Here is a 21,958-nt window from a genome sequence, read left to right on the forward strand (position 1 = left end):
TCTATTTTTATTTTTTAATTTAACTGATTTCCAGGACTTTTTAAAGATATATTTATGAACAAATGGTTTTCTTTTGGGAGATGCGAGAACTCTGGTATACAGTCAGGAGATCTGGGTTTGAGCCATAACTCGGCCACTTTCTAGCAAGCAGAACAACATACCTCAGTTGTGAGGGCAACGTGGGAGTCAGACAGACCTAAGCTGGACCATTCTACCCTCCTTGTCCCATCCATTCTGCTTCATAGTCTACTCCAACTTCCTTCAGTGATTCCCATTGACAAAGACTTTTATTTACAGGATCTATCTTCTTCAGAAGGCAGTTGGAGTTGATATGGCCAAAATGATTTATCATTGTTTTGGTTTTATTCTAATGATTAGATGTAGGCCAGTCTGTTAACTCATCTTTAAAATAGGGTGCACTAGATAATCTCTAAAGATCTTTCTAGCTCTGAAATTTAATAACATTCTATACACATTTTTTGGAAAAAATGTGTTCGACATTTGAATATACCTTTGTCTTAGGCTGAATTCTCTAGAGAAGCAAAACCAGTGAAACATACAAATATATATATAGGAGAGAGAGAGAGATTTATATCAAGGAACTGGCTCATGCAGTTGTAGAGGATGGAAAGTCCCAAGTCCGTGGGTCAGGCTGGAGGCTTCTCCTGACTCATGTAGGTGCAGGGGCTGGGCAAACCCAAGATCAGCAGGTAAGATGTTACCTCAAGTCCCAAGAACTGGAGGTCATATCAGGAGCCAGCTGCAGGATCCAGAGCAAGCAAAGGCCAGAGAGCATTTCCAGAAAGTCCAAGTATATTGGATGAAGGCCATACCCCCAAGGAAACTCCCTTTCAACTGATCAGCTACTCATAACAGATCTCATCATGGAGGTGATTACATTATATCATATCACATTGTGGAGGTGATTACATCATTACATAGCTGCCAAACTACATCATAACTGCCAAACCACTGAGAATCATGGCCCAGCCAATTTGACATACAGCCTTAACCAGCACAACCTTATATAGCCCATATAGAGTCACACTCACCTTTTTTTTTTTTAGTGGTGGTAATGTATCCTCGGAAACTCTGGTGGCATAGTGGTTAAGTGCTACAGCTGCTAAACAAAGGGTCGGCAGTTCGAATCTGCCAGGCGTTCCTTGGAAACTATAGGGCGGTTCAGCTCTGTCCTATAGGGTCGCTATGAGTCGGAATTGACTCGATGGCACTGGGTTTTTTTTTTTTTTTTTTGGTTTTAATGTATCCTCATCATTCCCTACCCTCCTTGAATCATTAGGAGATTTTCTACTTCAGACTTTAATTCATTTATTCATTCAAGAAGTATTCGTTTAGTATATCCTGATGATAGTCTCTGTGACAGACACCAGGCCATAAAAATCAATAAAATACTATCTCTAGTTTTCTACAGCTGCCATAACAAAGTACCACAAAGTGGGTGGTTTTAAATAACAGAGATTTTTTTATTGTCTCGTTGTTCTGGAGGCTAGTAGTCCAAATTCAGGATGTTAACAGGACCATGTTCTCTCCAAAGGATCTAGGGTAAGATACTTTGTCTTTGTCAGCTTCTGTTTGCCCAAATATTCCTTGTGTTGAAGGTGTAGCATAACTCAGTTGTCACAGGGACATCTAGCTTCTGTTTCTCTGTGGCTCTTCTCTTTTTTCACAAGGACACCACTCAGATTGGATTAGGACCTACCCCATTCCAGTATGACCTCATGTTAAAACTTAACTGACAACCTCTTCAAAGACCCTGTTTCCAGACAAGATCTTGTTCACAGGTGTGAAGGGTTAGGACTTCAACATATCATTTTGGAGGACACTATTCAATAGAAGTGTAGTGGGTAAGGAAGCCTGTAAACATTGTGAGATAGTAACATATGTACATATACGAAAAGAAGGAAGTGGAAACTTCTGGAATATGTCCTTATCTCATGGAAGGATGAACATTTGTGAAGGAAGAAAGAGGTAGATTTTCTGTCAGCCTCCAATGCCAGGCCTCCTGCCTCACTGCACACAAACCCACGCAAATACGTACATGTACACATTCCCTGCAATGTAACATATATGAAAAGTCACTATGTACAAAACCCTTTAACATTGCAAATTTTATAAATGAGAGGGACAAAGTTCATTTTATCAAGTAGTTTATACCCTACGTAGGGAGATGAGATAGGTTCATAAACGTCCCTATTATAACATAAAACCTGCCATAAGTAAGGTCTAAACATATTGCTGAGGGGTTCCTAAGAAGAGGGAGCACTGCCAATCTACAGAATCAGGAAAGGCTTTACATAAAGGCTGGCATTTGAGACAGAATTTCAAAGTGGCTGAAAAACTTCACCGCAATATTGAGTGTCTCATAACTCTTAACTTTCAAAGTGAAATTTTCAGTTGGAGTAAAATTGCTTCACTTTCTCTTTTTTGAAATTTTACTTTTCTTTTTCCATTTAAATGTGATTTAAAATATCTGATGTGAGTCAGCAACTCAGGCCAATAGAAGCCCTTTTAATGACTCCCAAGTTTGGACGCTTCCACTCTCACCAGCTGTTTTTGTATGCTTACTAAGAGTCTGTTGTATTTTTTCCCAAACGGGGTACAATTTAATGAAATATTATGTAAAACTGATGAAATATCAGACAGAGAGAGAGAGAGAGAAGACAGGAGTTGTTATTTCTAAAAAATTCAGTAGCTTTAGAAAGGATAAGTAAAGGTGAGTCATTAAGAAATACGCTTTTAAATTGTGAGCAGATAAATAAAAGTAAAAGATTTGGGAAAATTAATAAAAGAAACTCCATACAGTAGACATTTCAAGAAAAGTTAGCAACACGTGATTTACATGTCAGCAAAAACGGTGCTCAGCTCTTCTCTAGGTTGTTGATTCTTTTAGCTCAGCTCTCTTCTTATCCATATTTGTATTTCCCCTTTTACTTCAGAGCCTGGCATAGGAAAAATTCTCCATAAATGTCAAAATGGGCTAGAGCCTTCAAAAAACTAGAAAAGAACTACTATACGACTCAGAAATTCCACTCCTAGGTATATACCCAAAAGGCTTGAAAGGAGAGACCCAAACAGGTACCTGTACACCAATGTTCATTTTAGCACTATTCATGATAGCCAAAAGGTAGGAACAAACTAAATGCCCAACAATAGATGAATGGATAAACTAAATGTGGTACATACATGGAATATTACTCAGCAAGTAGGAGAAATGAAGTCTTGATACATGCTACAATATGGATGGAAATGGAAGACATTATGCTGAGTGAATTAAGTCAATCACAAAAGGACAAATATTGTATGACCTCACTTATAAAAAAGACAAAAGGCAAATGTATAGAGAACAAAGTTTATTAGTGGTTACCAGGGGTGAAGCGAGGTGGGGAAGGGGAGTTAACGGTGATGGAAATATCCTATTGATTATGGGTAGGGTTGCGCAATCAATTATTGTAATTGCCGTCACCCGTAAAAAGTCCAACTGGCAAAAGTAGTGTGATATATTTACAACAGCAACACAAGTAGCTACTGAGGCTGCTTATGTACAACCAAAAAACCTCATGGGATTTGGTTCCTTGGTTTGGAGGTTTAGGGTCATGGTTTCATGGGACACCTCAGTTGACTGGCCTGATTACACATTTAGTGCTTCTGTTCTACTTCCTATTTCACTGCATAGTGCCTGGGGTTTCAAAAGCTTGCAAGCCACCGTCCAAGGAAAAACAATTGGTCTCTATTTGCCTGGAGCAACGGAAGAAGAAGGCAAGTCAGGAATAGGAAGAGGATATGGAACTTATGGCTAATTGCTTCTATGAACAGCTACCTCTTTTGCCATGAGACTAGGAGAACTGAATGGTGCCCAGCTACCATTACTGAACGTTTTGATAAAAAATTCTAAAGAAGAACTCTGATCAAAATGGGGTAAATGCAGAACAGAATTTCAAACTTTCATGGACTCCAGACTTCCTGGAGTCATTAAGATTGGACAAACCCCTGAAACTATTGCTCTGAGATAATCTTTAAACTTTAAACCAAAAACACCCCCTGTAGCCTTCTTAAAGCCAAACAATAGTTTAGCTTAACTATTAAAAAATGTCTCCCTTGAGCATTATGCTCTTTTAAGAACTATCTGTTCGGGGTCAAATAGATAACAGCTACTAAGAAGATTAGATAGGAACCTTAGGAGGCAGTGAATTTATGTTAATAAGGAACAACCCAGAAAAGGAGAGTGAGAATGGTTGCACAACTCCAAGCATGTAATCGATGTCACTAAATGGTACATGTAGAAACTATTGAATTGTTATATGTTTTGCCATACATATTCTCAACAATAACAACAAAAAAGTAGGCCAGAGCATGCTGTATAATGATGGTTATTTTATCAGGTTTGTTTTATTTTAGGTAATGGCCTATTCCAATGAGATGAGCTAGACTTCTAATATCTAATAATACATTTGTATCCTTAGATGTTAGAAGTGAAAAAGACTTAATTAAGACTTATATATTTAACTTGGCTGGCTTTATAAAGAGTTCCAGATTTTGTCAAGCTTTTTTTTTTTAGTACAGAAAAACAGAGTTGTTGATTCTAAGAGAGGCAGCATACTCAGATATTCTGGGCTGAAATCCTAGCTTTTTCATTTATTTGCCACTTGGGCAAGTGCCATGAACCTCATGGGCAAGTCACATAACCTCTTTATACCTCAATTCCTCATTGATAAAATGGGGATGATAATGTTAGGACCTAATTCATGGGCTGTTACAACGATTGTTATGGAGATGCATGTAAATACATGTATACTCTTATCTATCCTTATACTGGAAACCCTGGTGGTGTAGCAGTTAAGTGCTACAGCTGCTAACCAAGAGGTTGGCAGTTCGAATCTGCCAGGTGCTCCTTGGAAACTCTATCGGGCAATTCTACTCTGTGCTATAGGGTCGCTATGAGTCGGAATCAACTCGACAGCAGTGGGTTTGGTTTGGTTTTTTATCCTGGTATTATTTAGAGCAGTGCCTGACATATGTAAGTGGTTGGCACTATATAACTGTTTGCTATGATTATTAGACATGAAATGGTTCTCATTGGTAATTTATCGCTTTAATCAAACCCTTCCCTCCATCTCACTTTACCTATCAAGTCCAGAAAAATTAAATGCCTTACCTTGTTAGTTGATAAGTGCATAGTTACTGAGCAAGGTGTTACATGTCTTGAGATTTTTCTTAGTAAATTCAACAAATAATTTCATGACACTAGGTTGACCTCTTGCTATATAGAAGGTCTTATGGAGCCCTGGTGGCACAGTGGTTAAAAGCTTGGCTGCTGACCAAAAGGTCAGCAGTTTGAATCCACCAGCCACTTCTTGAAAACCCTGTGGGGCAGTTCTACTCTGTCCTATAGGATCACTATGAGCCGGAATCGACTGGGTGGCTACGGGTATGCTGCGAATGAAACCAAGGCAAATCCTTGATAGGCTGAGAGAGGGATTCACTGCAAGTATTTAAATTAGAGAGTCATTAAAAGAAGTTAGCTTGAAAGTACCTTAAAGTGCCTAGAAAGCTATTTTTATTACATTTTTGCTTTATGTGGCTTGCTAATTTCTATACATTTCTTGAAGAGTCTAGTCTATATTAGTATGTGAAATAATATGATAGTAGTTTGATTTTTTTTTTTTTGGCTTTTAAAATTTTGTTTTTTGTGGCTATCTCTAACTTTGAAGTTATTAATATTTTCTGAGGAAACCAGGTTTGTAAAGCTCTAGTTAATGCCCTTGATCGGGGTGGATTATCCAGTAAACAAAGTAAGCACAGTGTTTACTTTGCTTACCAGATCATTTTGTAGTGAACGATTTCAATTTTTTTATCACCACATCAAAGATTCTGCTTCTAGGTATGACTGGCATCTGTCTCCCAACCCCAGTGCACCGTCCTATAGAATGTGAGATTGTTCACTACGGATGATCTGGTAAGTAAGGTAAACACTGAGCTTACTTTGGTTATTGGATAATCTGCCCCTGAAGCAGGATCACATGGTATCAGGCATCCTGCTCATACTGGAGGTGAATTTCAGTCAGAATCCATCTCCACTCCTTTCTCTGCATTGCACTTTGTGCGTCTGAATTGTCTTTGAGCACAGTAATGCTTTCAAATGGTGATTGGTTATAAAGAACATTGCCTCCTGCAAAGACTAACAGACAAGAAGGCTAGTGATTTTTGAAGTAATATTTTTCTTGGCTAAACACAGTGTTTTAGTTTACTCAGCATTACTCTTCCCGGCTGCCTCTTGTCACTTGTCTAGCAGTTCTGCTTCCTAGGTTTTCTCATACCAGAATCAGGTCCTTGACTGTTCAGCTGCCATTTGTTCCTTTCCGTTGCTACTTTTTCCTTGTTCCTGTAAATCTGCCAGATTCTAATTTGCATACTAAATTTTTTTCTTCCCTCCCTTCTGCCCTTTTCAATTTGTTTCTTCTTGAGCTTTCTCATTTAATAAATCTTTCCACAGGAGCCCAAATGCAAAACAAGCCATCTGCTTATTACTTGGAGAAGGGTTAGTAACCCAAATGGCCCCGGGGCCAGGTGAATATAGAAATGGGTGAAGCAAGCAGATTGGGGCTGGGGCAAAGAGACAATCACAGTTCACCTAGGTGAATATGATCCTTGCTGGGGCATGGGTCCAGGGTTGCCAGACCATTCAGTGTTTCCACAGAAGACAGTAACCCAAATTTTTAAGTAAAGTATCCTGTTTTTTAAATGCTGGCATCTAATTCAATGTTTGTTTGTTTTGCTTTTTCTTTAAGTCCCTGAGGGAAAATAAAATGTACTAGTCGGCAGAAACTGGCCTGCAGTGCCCCTTTATAACCTCCTTATTCACTGGGGTTATTATAGAAATACACTGCCTTCTCTTTTTTTATTGCTGGCTCTGCCCCTGGAGATTGGATCTCACGGTTGCTTGAGGTCAGTTCACCTCCAGTAAGGAGGGACACCAAAGCTATAAGTGTTCAGGTGTTCCCTGGGTCAAGTTCAGGGTAATCTAGATCATACTCAAGGTTGCGTGGAGGTAGGGGTTGTCGGTGGGCACCTTCATTTTCATAGCTTCCTGTTTCCATGCCAAGGGATATCAGTGTGTCATCCTCTCCTCTCTGCTTCTTCACTCATTCCTCCTCAGAGGTGGAGGAGTCAATCATCTAAACAGAGATTTGGAAGCAGGACTTGTAACTGGGTGTATTCCCCCTCCTTTTCCTTTCTGAGCCAGTAAGTTCCCTTTCTGCTGTGCTTCTCATTGGTACAAGGGGGAAATCTGCAATGAACTGGGCTGTCTGTGACTCAGTGGCCTGCACAATCCCCAGCTTCAGAAGGAGCAAGTCCATTGTTGTTGCACACCTAAACCATGGTTTCCAATATGCTCATAAAACTGATAGGGTCCCTGTGTGGTGGAGACAGTTAACACACTCAGCTCCTAACCAGAAGGTTGGCAGTTCAAGTCCACCCATAGGTGCCTCAGGAGAAAGCCTTGGTGATCTACTTTCCCCAAATCAGCCATTGGAAACCCTGTGGAGCACAGCTCTGCCCTGATCCATGTCGGGTCACCGTGAGTTGGGATTTACTTGACGGCGATTGCTTATAAAGTTGACACTTGGTCTCCATCTGCTTGACTACTCTGTCCCTTAATTTGTTCAAAACTCTGGCTGCAAATGGCGTATGATTTCCAACCTCAAACCCCAACTTTTAGATTCCTTGAAATTCGATCCATTCTAATCTTAAGCCAGTTCTGGAACTAACCTCTCTTTCTGTGCCTCTGCGTGGAGCGATACAAGTTTTCACACAGGACCCTGGGCCTGTGCTTTCTCTGGTGTCCCAGGTGTGGGCCACTGATTGTATGCTAGAGAGTGGGACACTGGAAACAGAGTCTTGTTTTGCTATCAGAGCTTACAATCAATATTTATTCCTACACTATCCTTCCAGGTTATTTTCTATTTGGGCACCATACTTGGTTTTGTGTTCTTTGATTTCTCTGTAATTTTAAGCTTTCTTGTTATTTTCTTCTTCCCAATAAGTTCGTAGACTTGAATTATCACACTTCTTCTCTACTGATGTTGGGACAGAAAGTGAAGCCAGTATTTTTCCTCTTCTCATTTGCATCAGAAACATTTGTTTTCTTCCAAACCTTTTAATCATGTTTGTATTCAGGAAGGAAGAAGAGAGGCCAGTGTATAATGCACTTCTGATCTTGATTATATTAGTCAAAGTCAAATTCCATTCAGTTGGGTTATTAGGAATGATGAATATTACCACCAGGGTTTTAGCAATGAAGAGAAAAGTAAAATACAGGGTTTTATGATGAAGACCACAAGTTTGGAACTGTAGGAAAAAATAATTTTTTTTATGTTGTGATTTACCTGGGCTCAGGAGGCATACATCACTGCCCACTAAAAATGAAGCATATCATAAATGTCAGGAGAGAGGGATTTTTTTCTTGGATCTGTAATTCTAACCCTTCTATGGGAGAGACTCTTCCCAGGAATGTGGTAGAGATTCTCCCAAACTCACTCCTCATCTCCTGCCCCTCAGCCAGCCCTTCCATTATAAACTGTGGGATCCTTATTCAATCAAAAATAAGCCCGACTCTCATCTTTGCCTCAAAAGTTTAATTAAAATGAGGAATTATTACTTGAAAGGTACAAAGTTTCTTTCTGAGGTGACAGAAAAGATTGTGGTGATGTTTGCACAACCTTATAAATGTAATGCCACTGAATCATGCACTTAAAAGTGGTTAAAAAGAAAAATATTATGACATATATACTTTTGGAATCCCTGGTAGCATAGTGGTTAAGAGCTACGGCTGCTACCCAAATGGTTGGCAGTTCGAATCCACGAGGCGCTCCTTGGAAACAATATGGGGCAGTTCTACTCTGTCCTATAGGGTCGCTATGAATTGGAATCGACTTGACGGCAGCGGGTTTGGTTTATATAACCCAGACCAAAACCAAACCCGCTGCTGTCGAGTCGATTCCGACTCATAGCGACCCTATACTTTTACCAGAATAAAAATTTTTTAAAAAGACAAAAAAACTAGACTTTTCTGTGACAGCATTTCCTTAGAAGCTACCTGTTGAAGGCTACCCTTTTGATTCTGTTGTTTAGGAAGAGGGATCAGCCTGCTATACCCCCACTGGTACTCTGAGATCTTTGTATTGCCACCTTCACTCAACAAATCCTTCCTCCTGAATATGGATGAAATCTTTTGGAGAGATACGATCCACATGGGATATATCAGTCTTGCCCGGATAACTCACTACATAATTGTCTTTATCCTGTCCCCTGCCAGCACCTCCTTGATGGCAACATCTATGTTGATGGCTGCTAACCTGCTTTCTTCACTTGTTTTCAACTCTGATGACCTGACCTTGATCTGGGCACTTGCTCTATCTACTATCCCTTTCTTCTTTCATCCTTCATCTAGTTCTCCTTTCCCAACTTTTGATCATCCTCTATTCTTCTGATACCTTGATTTCTTCACAGTGTTTGGCATTATGGATCAACCTCAGTCTTGATGTTATCTTTTGCTTGACACTTCCACGCCCTGCTCCTTTTCCTGACCCTTTGATTATATGTTAGTCTCTTCTTCCTCCTCATCCTATTTATTCAGTAACAAATATGTGCTGTTGTTTCCTGCATGCTAGACATTGTGTGAGTTGATGGGAATCTAACACAGCTCTCTCTTTCTCTGTCTTTCTCTCACTCTCTCTGTCCTTGTTTGTATGATAATCTCCTTCAGAATCACAGCCTTAACTATCACGTCAATGCATTTGACTTTTTAATTGATATCGTTAATCCTCAACCTGTTTTATCTCCAAATTCTACTTTTCCCTGACTCATCAGTATCTCCAACTCTGGGCCCTTTCAAAAGCTAGCTTGTTTTTCTGATTTTCCTGTTTCTAGTAATCACATTGCCACCATCCCAATCACACCAAAATATTGTAGTTCTCTTACTTACAAAGCTCTTCCGTATTTCTCCATAATCGCCTTCTCTTGTCTTCTCTGTGATGTTCCTAATTCTGTCATTCTGGTTCAGTCTTTCACTACCTCTCGCCTTGACTATGATGATGATCCCCTAAATGTTTCCTTAATTCAGTATACATCCCAATTAACTTCCTGAAGAATTTCCCTGCTTAAATTACTACTGACTCCCTGTTTCCTGCCAAATTAAACCCAAGCACTTTGCATATTGTTCTAGACTCTTATTGAATACAAATTCATTTACTCCATTTTCCTGAAAACTAACAAACTATTTCTGAAATGGGAAATGGGGGAACCCTCTGGACTCCTGCTATTTGCAACATCTGAAATTCCTCTTTAGACTTTCTTTAGAAGTTCTATCCAACAATTCTATCTCATAGATAATCTCCTCCATTAAGTTTTATCTGATCCAGCTCACCAATCCTCATATCTTCCTTCTCTGAATACTTAAAATGCTTTGCTTCTTTTTCTGTCTTTTACTTTGATTCTGCCCCCTGTTAAAGTCACTCATATTATTCTAAGTACTTAATGAGAGGCAAAATAGAGTAGAAAAAAATTAGGCAACAGAGTCAGACTGGCTTTACTTTGCATCCCAACTCTGCCGCTTCTTGGCTTTGTGATCTTCGTTAAATTACTCAAACTTTGAAAATTTTTTCAAACCGTGGTAGGTTACTCAATGACTTTGTCTTTTTCTGAATATTGGGGATAATAATACCTACTTTTGGAGGTTTGTTTTGAGGATGGAATGGGACAATGCATGTAAAGCATCTGACATAGCTTGTGTTAAACAGTAATCAATAAGTATAAGGAAGTTACTATTATTAGAACTGGAGGAAACAAGCCAATTGATCTTTGCATTCCTATGCTCACCCCATACTTAGTACCTTGGTCAGTGGATATGATGGCTGATATTTGTTGAGTAAATAAATGAACCAGTGAATAAATGAATGGTCAAGACACTTCTTGTCAAAGAATTAATTTACTTCTTAACTTGATAAAAAGCCATTGTATAAGAAAATGAGCAGAATACAAATTAAGTATTAGTCTTAGCTTCTAATTTATAGAGCCTATAACCTACATGGGGATATGAGACGAACATAAAAATAACTGATGAACAATATAAAAGAGTATATACTTAATCATTAAACTCAAAGGCATAAACTCTAAGTATTTGTAGTAAAAGTGATCGCTTATAGGATCAAGGAAAACTTCATGGTATAAGGGGGATTTGAAGGTGGGTTCTTTTCTTAAGTAAATATTATTCCTAAATAACCATAGTATATATATGTGTGTGTGTGTATATATATATATATATATATGTATTTTTTTTTTTTTACTGGTTAACATTTTGAAATAGCTCCAGATTACTAGAGCTAATGAGACAGCTCAAACAATAGGATCAGGCTGTTAATACAGCATAGGATAAATGTGTGTTGCAAGAAAGAAGTTTCCAGGGAACAAGAATTGCTATGGTAACCTGATATATCATTAAAAATGTAATGAATAAATATCATTAGGGTCTCAGATTCATCACACACAAAAAAAAAAAACTTCAAGACTGGGGTAACTAAGTAGTTCTCACGCTGATTTTGTAAGCTAAATCAGCGTGATTGTCCATTAGCAAAAAAGTAGTAATATTAAAATAATCCAGGACTCCATAAGGTGCATAAAAATTTCTTCAGTATATAGCCTTTCAATTTAAATCACTGCTACTTTCCTCAAAATATTAATTTTAGCTGTAATAAATAGTCATAATACTAGATCTGATTATATACTTTTCAAAAGAGATAATATTTTGCCAACTATTAAGAGTACATTAGACACTGTAGTATTATAGTTTTATAGTATTTGATATGGCATGAGGAAGGATAGCTTTTTCTTAGAGCCCTTTCTTGTTGCTATCTCTCTTTCACACCCCACCTTTTCTCTCTCCCCTCCTTGTTTTAACTCTCTTACTTCCTTAGATGACCTTGCTGTTTGTCCAGTTCTTTACCCTCATTGCATTTATCTCAGCAGAAATGAGGCAGCTACTCTGGCACTCTAAGTGTCAAATAAAATCTGAGTTTAATACTGGGCAGCAGACACAGAACGCACATCCAGGGAAGGGGTGATAGAAGAAAACATTGCACACAAAAGACAAATCAACTGAACTCAACTGTCTCTGTCCAGTAGCAACTTCCTGAATCTCCCACGTGATATCCGTACTTTTCTCCTCAGTTTTTTTATGCATACTCTGAGAAGAATGTGGTAACACCACTGGTAATCCCTATGTCCTTCCCATGTTCCTCCTACCACAGGGCCTTTGCACTCTCTCAGGAAAACTGTTCCTTTCCCTTTCACTCACTCATCCTTCAGATTGCAGCTTCTGCTTTACTTTCTTAAGTAAGTCTTCATCTGATTGGTCAAATTCCCTTCCTAAAGCTCTCATGGAGCCCTGGCGGCTCAGTGGTTAAGAGCTAGGCTGCTAACCAAAAGGTTGGCAGTTCAAATACACCAGACACTCCTTGGAAACCCTATGGAACAGTTGTACATAGTACATTTTTTTTTTCTATAACGTTTGTCATGTGCCCCCTGCCTGACAATTTGGTTCATGAAAACTCCATCATAGCAATGACTGTGTCTATTTTTTGTTCACCATTGGTTTTCTAATTCTGGCATACAGTAGGGTCTTAATAAATATGTATTGGCTAAACAAATGAATAGTTTGTGTTCTGTGGATTACACTTAAGAAATTCTGACTTGGATGCTTGTGTCAGGATGCATTATGTTTCCAGTTTGCCCTGGCACAGTGTGTTGGCAATTAGTGTAATGTGTTCTCACAATCTATAGCAATGCCATTAATGCCTATTGAAAAATGAAATGTTATATTGCTCTCTCATTTCTGGTGTTATGTTTTGTAACTCACATCACACAATTACAATGTCACCGTCCTTGTCAGTGTGTTTTGCTTGTAATATAATGTACACAGTTGTTGATGTAATATAGCTACAAATTTTCTATGGAGAAGAATGCCAGGTTCTAATGGTTTTTGATGTCTTGAATGATTATCCCCATAAATTCAGCTGAAAAAAATGGTAATAGATATGCAGAAATGCTTTGAAGCTTAATGAATTCTTTAGGAGCTGAGGCTATGGCAGTATTTGGCAGGAAAGGATTGATAACAGGGACCCTATGGGCACAGGAGGTGGGGACTGACAGTATATTTGCCCTTTTTTGCATAGTATTTTGGAATCTCAGAGAAATAGTAAAAAAAAAAAAAAATTTGATATGTGTCCTCAAGAAGCTAGTTGGTAAATGAGCCATACAAATATAAAATAAATTTGGATTTCTAATAATATAGTAAACCACACACACACACTACATTTTTCTGTAGTGATAAGTATAAGGAGGAGCCCAAATTGTTCCAGTGACCTATAAGTGCCTACACAATCTGGATATGACCCTCCCCTGTCTTCCTACCCCACTCCTTCACATGCTTCTTTTACCTTATCCTCTACAGCTTTCTCTGTATCTCACCCTACTCACCCCATCCAGCCACAATGACTGACTCGCTCTTCCCACCTCAGGACTTCTGTGCTTGCTGGTTCCTCCCTATAGAATGTTTTATCCCTAGGTAACCACATGGCTGGCTTCCTCAGATCCTTCATGACTTGACTCTATCACCTTCTCAGGCCTACCTTGACTCTCTGTTTAAAACTGTCACACCTGCTCAATAGCACAGCCCACACTCCCTCACCCTTTATTTTTCTCCAGAGCATTGAACACCATCTAACAATACAAAAAAACCATTGCCATTAAGTCAATTTCAACTCATAGCAACCCTATAAAACAGAGTAGAACTGGTCCCGTAGGGTTTCCAAGGCTGTAATCTTTATGGAAGCAGACTGCAGCATCTGTCTCCCACAGAGAGGCTGGTGGGTTCAAACTGCTGACCTTTCCATTAGCAGCCGAACACTTACCCACTGGGCCACCAGGGCTCCGTATCTAACAGTACTATGTGATTACCTACTATGTTTACTTTTTGCTAGAATGTAAGCTCACCAAGAGCAGAGGTTTTGTGTTTTCCTCCCTGTTATGTCCACAGTGTGTAGAACCACATCTGCCACATAGTAGGGGCTCAATAAATATTTGTGTAGTAAATGAATGAAAGCAATGCATGGAAGAAAAGGGGAAAGCATGAAGGTCTCACAGTTAAAAGGCCCTGTCTCAGCACTTCACTGTCTGTATAATCCCAGGCCTACCACTAAACCTCTGTGAACTTCCTCTGTAAAAATTATCACATTTCATTACTATCTACAAATGTTCTTGAATATGCTGCCTCTTCCTGAATTGTAAATGTGAACCTAGTAATCACGCCCATTTTTTAACACATGGAGCTGTGCGATGGCATATAGCAGTCACCCAATAAATAACAGCCATTGCTGTTATTATCAGAAAGGCTTTCTGGAGGAGTAGGTTTTGAGTTGTTCTGGGGTGGTGCAAACAGTTAATATGCTCAGTTGCTAACTGAAAAGTTGGAAGTTTGAGGCCACCCAGAGGCACCTCAAAAGAAAGACCTGGTGTTCTGTTTCTGAAAGACAAGCTGTTGAAAGCCCTATGGAGCACAGTTCTACATCAACACACATGGTGTCACCTTGCATTCAAATCAATGCGACACCAACTGTTTGTGTTTGAGTTAATAGAGATTTGAAAGAGACATTAGCAGAGTCTGCAAAAGCAACTAAGTTATGCTGGGGATTGATTGAGATAATGAATATTAAGTGCAAGGATAGAGCTAACCTATAAAAAAAAACCTCTGGTAGGGACTTAATACCCAGTGGTGTAATGTCTGCTGTTATTATCATACTTAGGCACATGGCCTGCTCTGGACCAAAAAAAAAAATGCGAGTGTTAGAGCAGGCCAAGAACCACTTAGCCATTTGGAAGGCAGTGAGATGAAGGAGATGTGGAAAACCAAACAGTCTTCAGAGGCCATGACGTGACCAAATGTTGGGTATGGAAGATTCTTTGAAGCATGAGTGGGATATTTGGAATTGTAAAAATTGAGTCACCAGGGCTGGGAGGTGGTGTTAAGTAGCTTTCTGGGTACTGGAAATTTTCTTTGTCTAGATCTGGGTGGTGGTTACATTGGTGAATACATGTGTTAATTCATGAAGCTGTACACTTGACAGTGTTAGTTAAAAGTTCATCAGATTGTGCACTTTACCATATGGAAGTTACACTTGAATAAAAAAGTAAAATTATGTTTATGCCTATATGTGTATGTAGGTATGTGTGTGTGCATGTAGTACCAAGGAAACTTACTTAGCAATGATGAGCTGATGATATGGATAGCTATGGAAACACATAAGAAGGGATAGCTTCAAGAAAAATTTATCATTGATAAGTGGCATACAGAAGAGCTAGGACTTGAAAGACTAGAAAGAGCATGGTGCTGCTGCTTGTGCTGAGGAAGGGGAAAGGATGTTCCTTGGGCTGTGGAGGGAGGCACACGTGAGCGTTGTTGGGGTCATTTAGCGCTGGGTGCCCATGTTGTGAACTGTGAAGAAAGTGACTTCTCTTTGAGTTAAAAGAAAAAGGCAACTGATAGTGCTGCAGACCCTGGAATTTTCTGCTCTGGGCAACGATGAGGATTGTAAAATCTCCCTGTGAAAGTTGTAGATAATTTTGTAACACCTCAAAGGACTGCGGGGAAATCTAGAAATTCTAGCTTCCAAAGTAAGATCCACAGTACCGTTTAATCTATAAAGAAACCTTTATGAACATTTTGAGACTAATTTTATTGCACAGAATCATAGACTGGTAGAACTGATAAGGATCTCAGATGCTGTCTGATTCAATACCCTCATTTTCAAGAAGCTAAGCCTCAGGAAGGTGGCAGTAGAGATGCAACTAGTTCATTTAAAGCTAACAGAGAACTTAGATTTCTGTAGCAACTTATTTCTTAGGCATTCACCTCTCTTCCTTTCTCTCTCTCTTCCTTTCTTCAAATTAGGAAGGTTTTTAGAAGTCCCTTTAATAACAGGATGAATAATTACTTTGTAGATATTGAGAAATTGCATTTATTTCAGTTCACCATACTCAATAAATTGTTATTGGAATCAAATAGCTTAATGTATTAAAATTTATTCTGAATCCCTTTGTGTAATTGAAACTGTGAAGTAACATAGCTTATTTGTTTTCTGTGTGGGCACTTTCTTTAAAATGTGTAATAAGATTGTTTTAGGGTCAATAGCACCTTCACAAAAAGAAAGCAGAAACATTAATATTATAATCCTAGGCAAGCTGTTCAAATAAATACAGCAGCACACTTTAGTTTCTTTAATTCACACTAAGTTGTTAGGAAAATTACTCATGTTCACAGCATGAGTTCTTACTTCTGGGCTGGTAAAACCAAAACAAAAAGAAATAACATGAAAACATTGAGAGAAAATTCAACAATTAAAAACTTTCAAACTTAACCTAGTCATCACTTTAACAACCAAGGAAATGAGTCAGTTTTGAGGTGGATCTTAGAACATCTTCAATTAAAGGAAGCAAGTTCATTTTCATCTTAGTTATATCTAAGGTACAACTCAACCTTAAAATATTATTTTTAAATTAGGCATTATGACTAAAATTTAATATAGCATCATGTACTACATTAAAGCTTATAATACTTTTCATTTTTATTTCAAATATCAAAGTGTAAAAATAGTTTATTGTCACTATCATTAAAATAGAATGGATTAAGTAAAAGACAAGACTTTTTTTTTTAAATCTCTGTAAGTACGTCTGGGGAAATAATTTGAAAATACTTGTGCCTTGAGCTCTTATGCGTTCTGCCCCAAATGGACTTTGTATCCCTTGCCTATTCCCACCTGTGAGTCTTTTCTGACCTCCAAATCAGGAATGAAAAGAAAAATGGGAATGTAGAGATGTGCTTTCTCTTTGATCCATTCTCTGATCATGAAGGAAACTGGGAATATGGAAATGCGATTTCTTTTTGATGCAGGTTTTGATCAGCATATTTATAAGCCGTGCAGGGAGTTCTTGCAGAGAATAGAGGTGAGAAAAATCTCCCACCCTGTGCTTCTAGAGTTCCAGTGTATCTGACATGATTATAGAAAATGCACAGGTGTTCAGCTTTCATGGTAAAGTGAAATCTGATAGTCAACAAGTATTCATCGAGCATCCACAGGGCACATAACTTTGAACCACACCCCAGGCATAAACCGTAACCTCTCTCAACTCCTAAGATATTTAGGTATGGTTAAGAGCTTCATACTGGCAAAGAGTGCCTCATTTATTCTTAATCCAGAAATTTACACTAAATCTGCTACCAAGCCGTTGTTGAGGTGGTAGAATTCACAGAGTAGGTATGGAAATTGGCCCATATCCAGGGAGGCCCAAATCTCTGCCATCTCCTGGTCCTGGTGTAAGTACTTCATTACACTTTTTGAGTTCTTCAAATCCTCCTCTATTAGTTATCTTAGCTGTACCCCTAGAAACTCAAAGTAAGCCTGTGTCAGTGACATAATAGGTTTCTAATTGCATTTAGGGTCTCTATCACCTCTGCCTTTTCCTTCCTTTATTCATTTCTATGGCCACCCCCTCCCAAAAACAGATTTCAAAAAGGCTTACCCAACTCTGCTGTTATGCTTATTAACTCTCATGCCCAGCTAGGTCAGGAATCCTCCTGTGGGCCTCTCATCATGAGGTCTGAGTCTGGGCTGCTTAATTCCAGAGGTTCGTTCCCTCTTCATTGTCCCCATAGTGTGAAAATTAAATCAAAATGCAGTGGGATACACAGCAGTGATTCCCACACCTTGCTGATGATACGAATCACCTAAGGACCTTTCTTTATAGAAAAAAAAAAAGTTCCTGGCTGGGCCCAATCTCTGGAAATTCTGATTTCAGTAGGTCTGAGATGAATTCCAATGGTGGGCAGATTTGGAAAATGCTGATTTTCTGTAAAGCCTACTGCTCAAAGTGTGGCCTGCAGACCATCAGCACTGGTCTCACCTGAAGGCTTGTTAGACATGCAGAATCCCAAGCCCCGCCCCAGACTTAATACATTGATCAGAATCTGCATTTCAGCCTTCATAAACGTGCGTGTGAAAGTTTGAGAAGTTCTGCTGTGAAAGACTTAGATTCTGAAGCAAAAAATCTAAGTTTTGTTTTCAAATTTGCTATTAGCAAAAATGTGACCTAGGGTATGTGCTTTGTAAGATTTCTCTACTCATTTTCTCATAGAAAAAAAGAGGGAAAGGTTAGTCTGAAGGATGTCTTATTTTCTAGGATTCTAATTAGTTTTATACAGGGCTTCGAACTGGTTTGAACCAGTTCAGATAATGCCTGATGAAGCAAAATCAGAATAGATCTGGATTTTTAAAATTTGAGTGGAGCAGAATAATAACCAGAACGGGAAAAATTATGGATCGAAGCCCTGGAATGGGGACTACGAGGAGGTGTAGTGAGCCCTTTCAGAAGCCTGACATGGGAGATTAGATTATTGCCAGGACTGTGGAAAGTGACCTATATTCAAAGTAGCATGGTTGGCCACCACCTTTGAGCCAAGCACCGCTGTTACTGATTCTGCTGGTCAAGAGGTTTGGTTGCTATGCAACGGGCATGCTGCCCTTGTTTCCTAATAGGGAGATTAAGTTTCTAGCAGGGCACAGACCCATAATTTTTCCAGTTCTGGTTACCTTTCTGGTTTAGTCATAGTTTACAAATCTAGGTCTGTTCTGGTTTCACTTCATCGGCATGACTCAGCTGGGAAGAGTCAGTTTAAAGCCCTGGTTCTGTAGAGATCTTTTAGCCACAAAAATGAATGAAAAAGATAAGAGAAATTAAAATGTCAGAGTGTGTGTGTTTGTGCAGTATGTGTGTATATGTGTGTGACATGATGTGTGTGGGGGGGTAGTATTCATGTTTGTATATATGTGTAGTACTTGTGTGGTGCATATGTATATAGTATCCGTGTATGTGTCTGGTAAATGTATGCATGTAGTATGTGTTTGTGTGTAGCATGTGTGTGGTGTGTGTGCAGTGTGTCTATCTGCATCTGTGTACATATGTGTATGTGGTGTGCATGTACATTATATATGTAGTATGTGCTTTATGTAGTGTGTATGTGTTATGTGAGTATTTGTGGGTGTTGATAAGAAAAATATAATTCCATTCCCCACTATAGCAGGAGACAATAAATGAGAAGAGGGACATGGGAGTGCTGTCCTGAATTCCCCTCACAGTCATCCCTACATCCATCTGGGAGTAGGTCAGAAGTGAGAATTGCTTCTGAGATGTCCCATTCCCTGGCCTTGAGGTCACACCAGCCCAGGCTGATTATGCTCAGCAGCATCTGAAAAACACAAATCCTTCTGTTTCACTGACTTTTACTCCCTAAAGATAAGTGAATAGAGAACCAAGACAAATTATCTTTGATGGACTACTGGCAAGGTTTATTTCCACTAAAAATCAAACCCACCATAATTTCTGTCTAATGGCCCAAGTGACCCCTGATCAAGGCTACAAATCTACCAAGGCCTCAGTCCTCACAGCTTCAAGAAGACTAAAATGTCAGCTACTTTCTTTACTAGGCACTCAGCCAGATTTCCCCAAGTCCTGGTTTTATTATCGGCTATATCTGTGAGGTGTGGTCTGTGCATAATCCAAGAAAGTCAGCTACATGCTGAACAACCTTGATTTAAAGTGAAACTCCGTGGATGGACTAACTTCTCCACATAGCTCAGAGAAAGGCAGTAAAATGAAGCCCAGAGAGAGAAATGGCTTGGAGCTCAGTGCCTCCCATGCTCACAGAACTAGAAGGGACATAGGCAAATGGTACTGCCAGGTAGGGGAAACTCGCACACTGAGAGCTGAATTCTGTGAGCTTTCACAATTGCAGTGAGTAGCTTAAATAATGAAATAAAGCATATTCGTATTATATTTATCAGTAACACCTGCTTTTGTGAACTTAAATCAAGTTCAAGGTGACCTTGACAATTTGGAGAAGTGGATACATGCAAACAAGGGGAGGTTTCACAGGAAAATTCTAGTAGAATAACTAAAAATTTGTAAATATAAGCAACCGACAGAATCGAATGTGCAAGAAGAGTTACAGCTAGGTACCTGAGGCATGGTGGGGCAGGCAGTTGCAAGTAAAGTGTGGAGTGTCCTAAAGGATTAATATATGCAAATACAATGAATAGAGACATGGGGTCACCATGAATCGGAACTGACTTGACAGCAACTTTTTTTTTTTTTTTTTTTAATGCCTTTGCAACCTGTAAAAGATGGTAGGATTATCACTCTATACCAGTGGTTCTCTGTGTGGGTTAGGAATAGGGAGGATTTGACAATATTGGGAGCTGTTTCTGGTTGTCATAATTCAGTGGGTGTGCTACTGGCATCTAGTGTGTAGAAGCCAGTGATGCTGTAAAACATCCTAGAGTGCACAGGGTAGCCCCCACAACAAAGAATTAGCCAGCTCAAAATGTTAATAGTGCTGCTACTGAGAAACTCAGCTCTAAGCATTCTTCCAAAAGTTCTTTAGAGCATAATTTTCAGTCTGGGCTCCTTGGAGTCATAGGAGCTCTGTCAAAGTGAGGAACCACTCCAGGTAGCAAGGTTGAGGCGAGAGTGATAGGTCCTTAGGGTCCCTAGCCCTCCATTCCTCCACACCCAACCCAGTCAGAGCAGGCTGACTTTTATTTGTAGGATGACCAACTCATTTAACTGTACTCAGGGCTTTCTTAGCTTTAGCACCAAAAGTCTGGTGTCCCAAGAGCCGTGTCAGTCCCAGGTAAGCTGGGACATTTGTTCACCCTAGAGTACACAGGACAAGAAACATGGTTCTTCAGAGGAAAGGGTTCTGCTTGAAGGATATGGGAATGGATGTTAAAAGCCACTATTTTAGAGCTTTGTGGCTTCTTTCAGGAGCTTAAATCTTATAATAGAACAGTGCTGAAAGGAATTGGAGACCTTCAATGCATCATTTAAAAAATGTTATTAGTGGTTTGGGAAACAGTCTTATGAGGAAATGTTAAAGAACTGGGTTTTTCTCCCCAGGCTGAGAACCCTGGGGAGAGAAAGACCTTAATCACCACCTGCACAAGAGTGAAGCCATGCTATTTGAATGATTTTAAGCAGCTGTTCTCTGCTCCTACATTTGACAGGTTAAGAGGGATTCTAGTGAAAGAGATACTAGGAAGAACTTGCCTTCAAGAAAATTTTTGGAATATCTTGTTCTGGATTCTTCTGAGAAAAAAAAAAAAAGGTAATATATATCTTTTAAAAAAAATGTGATGTTTTGAATGGGGACACTTCCTACATAGGCAAGAGACTCGAGGTTGTGGCCTCTTGAGCTTCCTTCAGTCCTGTGATTCTGTGAACAACTTGAACTTTTATCTGGTAAATGCCCTAGGTTAGATGGCTCTGGAATTAATTTAAAAAAGACACAAATGCTGTTCTTTAAGAGCTGATATTCCCCCAGTCAATCAAGAATCAACCGCATCCTTTTTTAGGTCATGTCTTCTTGAAAATGTCCCCGTAAGGATATTTTTTCCTATTTCCTGCAAGGCAATTTATCGTGGTTACTCAGGTAGTTTCTCTCAGCTTTCAGAGCTACAACTAATTAAACTTCAACAAGTTAGAACCTGACCTCGCTGCCTGACCTCCTTTTGGTGCCATTTTGTTATACTTTGGTTCAGTGTTCTCATGTGCCCTTAGCAGAAAGTCAACAAAAAAATATTTGGGAGCTCTAATTAATAACACAGCTTTTGTTCTTAAAAAAAAAATTTTTTTTTAAAGCCATAGAAAATTTCCCCCAATGACTGTTTTCTGCCTAGAGTTAAAATAGTTATGTATAAAGATTGCTTCATTTGACAGCTTCTTTCCCCAGAAGAGGTAGTGATAACATTTTCTGTAGTGAAAATGGCATATCTGC

At 39.2% G+C, this 21,958-nt stretch overlaps 1 long non-coding RNA gene across 1 annotated transcript; it reads left to right on the forward strand.

Moving 5' to 3' along the window:
* Positions 1-5,919: 5,919 nt before the first annotated feature.
* LOC126075912 (uncharacterized) lies at positions 5,920-21,215 on the forward strand. Its single transcript, XR_007517353.1, has 3 exons — positions 5,920-5,974; positions 14,877-15,019; positions 21,189-21,215. It is a non-coding gene; the product is annotated as an uncharacterized LOC126075912 (long non-coding RNA).
* The last annotated feature ends 743 nt before the right edge of the window (positions 21,216-21,958 follow it).

Source organism: Elephas maximus, chromosome 4, assembly GCF_024166365.1.
Source record: "Elephas maximus indicus isolate mEleMax1 chromosome 4, mEleMax1 primary haplotype, whole genome shotgun sequence".
NCBI classification, from domain to species: domain Eukaryota; kingdom Metazoa; phylum Chordata; class Mammalia; order Proboscidea; family Elephantidae; genus Elephas; species Elephas maximus.